This window comes from Pogona vitticeps, chromosome 5 (genome assembly GCF_051106095.1).
Source record: "Pogona vitticeps strain Pit_001003342236 chromosome 5, PviZW2.1, whole genome shotgun sequence".
NCBI classification, from domain to species: Eukaryota; Metazoa; Chordata; class Lepidosauria; order Squamata; family Agamidae; genus Pogona; species Pogona vitticeps.
This window is the reverse complement of record NC_135787.1, coordinates 116157502-116160441: the sequence shown is the minus strand read 5'-3', so window position 1 is coordinate 116160441 and position 2940 is coordinate 116157502.

Genomic DNA, 2940 nt, shown 5'->3' with positions numbered 1-2940 from the left:
AGCAAGGGGGAGGGGCCCATGGTGAAGGGAAGCCCTCAGACATGAAACCAAGACCTCAGATTTTGGAGGGAAAACCAAAACAAGATGAGAAAGACTCAAAATACACCAGAAAATGTTATTTCTGTCAGGGAAAGGGCCATCTAATCTCAGAGTGTGAGAAATTAAAGCAGCTAAAAGGAATTGTGCCTCAGGATTCTAGTGGAACCAAGCCAAAAGCTGTGTTCTGTGTCCAGAAAGAGCAAGGCTCATTGTCACTGAGGGAGCCTGTTGCCATGGCTGCTCAGTCTGGAACGGCTGCATCTGCTGATCAGGCTGAGGAAGGTGGTCCTCTTGTGCAGGTCAAGCGATGCTTGCTCGTGAGAACAGATTCTCAGTTGTTTGAGACAGCAGGGGTGGACGTAGGAATACTTGACCGTCAGTATAGGGGGCTGCGGGACACTTGTTCCCAGGTAACCCTGTGCCATCCAGATATTATTCCTAGGGAGTTTATAATCCCAAATGAGAGCATGAAGGTGGCAGGGATTGAGGGGCAGATAATCTCACTGCCAGTCGCGGAGGTACCTGTCAACTTTCAAGGCTGGAGGGGAGTTTGGCGGCTAGCGATTTCATCGACTCTGCCAGCAGCCGTGCTCGTGGGAAATGACCTGGCTGAGCATGTGAAAAGGGTGCTAGTGATTACACGTTCACAAGCCACCACGGGGACAGTTCAGGGGGGTAATGATGAGCCAGAGACGGAAGCAGAGGGGAGTTCAGAAGCTGTGGTGGAAACCTTAACCACAGACAGCAGATTTGGACAAGAGCAAAAGGCAGACGCTACTCTCCAAAAGTGTTTTGAACAGGTGACTGACGCCCAGCTAACACCTGAAACCCCAGTGAGATTTCTGGAGAAAAAGGGGATTTTATATAGAGAAACCCTGAGGAATATCTCAAAAGGGGGAGATGGGATCAGAAGTCAGCTAGTGGTACCTGAAAAGTATCGCCCCATGATCTTACAAAGGGGGCACTCTGACATGTTTGCTGCACACTTAGGGGTGAACAAAACACAGCAGAGAATCACACAGAATTTTTACTGGCCTGACATAGGGAAGCAGATCAGGGAGTTCTGTAAACAATGTGATGTGTGTCAAAGGCAGGGGAATAGCCGCGATAGGACCAAAGCAAAGTTGTGCCCTTTGCCTGTGATTGACACTCCGTTCAAATGCATAGGGGTGGATATTGTGGGACCTTTGCCCAAGGCCACAAAGAGGGGGAATAGGTTCATTCTCACCATTGTGGACCATGCCACGAGATACCCTGAAGCCATACCCTTGACTAACATTGAAACTAACACAGTGGCAGATGCCTTGGTGGGGTATATGTCCAGGATGGGATTTGCCTCAGAGATAATCACAGATTTGGGCGCATCGTTCACATCAAAGCTCATGAAACGCTTATGGCAAATCTGTGGAATTAAGCTCAGGGAAGCCACTGCCTATCATCCTGAAAGTAATGGGTTAACTGAGAAGTTCAATGGGACTCTAATACGCATGATTAGGGCTTACTTGGCAGAGAATCCAAACAATTGGGACCAGAAGCTGCAATCCCTTTTGTTTGCTTATCGATCAGTGCCACAAGCCAGTACCGGGTTCAGTCCATTTGAACTTTTATTTGGGAGGAGGGTGAAAGGGCCCCTTGATTTGATCAAACAAAATTGGGAGCAGATCACCCAGGATGACCCACAAGACGTTGTGACATACATAGACTCTTTAAGGAATAACCTAAAGAGAAACCTAGAGCTAGCAGCAGAGACCCTGCAAGCTCAAAAGGTCAGAAAGAAAGCTTGGGATGACCAGGAAGGCAGGGAGAGGCACTTAAACCCAGGGGAGGAAGTGCTTTGGCCTAGGCCTTGCAGAGGGAACAAACTGCAGCTGGGTAGCCCAGAAGTAAAGTGCTTGGGTCACATGGTAGGGGGAGGAGTGATAAAACCCCTGGAGGCCAAAATAGAAGCTGTTCGTGATTGGCCTAGACCCAACACCAAGAAAAAAGTCAAATCATTTCTTGGGTTGGTGGGCTACTACAGAAAGTTCATCCCGAGGTTTAGCGAGATTGCGGCTCCGCTGACCGATCTGACGAGGAAGAAGGCTGATGACCGCATCCCGTGGACCAGCGACTGTGAGGCGGCGTTCCAGAGGTTGAAGGAGGCGTTAATCAACTATCCAGTGCTGCGTGCTCCAGACTTCGACAGGGAGTTCATCATCTACACCGATGCGTCTAACAGCGGGGTAGGAGCAGTTCTGTGCCAGGAGGATGAGAATGGTGACCAGCATCCGGTGTCCTACCTGAGTAGGAAACTTCAAAAAGGTGAGAGACATTTGGCAACCGTGGAGAAGGAGTGTTTGGCCATAGTCTACGCGATCCAGAAGGCCAAGCCTTACATCTGGGGAAGACATTTTGTTCTGTGCACTGACCATTCACCACTGCAATGGTTAAAGACAATGAAAACCCACAATAGCAAACTTATGAGGTGGGCTTTAAACCTACAGGACTATGACTTTGAAGTGAAAGTGGTCAGAGGGTCAGTGAACTGTGTTGCTGACGCCTTGTCAAGAAGACCTGAAGAATGAAGACGGCGAAAGAGACATGGACTATGTATATATATTGATGACAAAAAGTTAAATGTACCTGTTTTTTGAACTTGGTTTGTAGGAATAAAGGTAAATTGATGTAATGTATATGGTAAATGTTTAAATGCCTAATTGCTATGGTTAACTTAGAATGTAAGTATAAGTAAGTATGATATGGTATGTATAACTGTTGTTGTGTGTTTTATCCAGGTTGTTTTTTTGGGAAAAAGCACCTTAGCTTTCCCCCTACAAAACAACTTATAAAGAGGGGAGGTGTTACATACAGCACTGATGTTACCTGTCTGTCATGGGTTTGGAGGGAAAGTTCCATCCTATG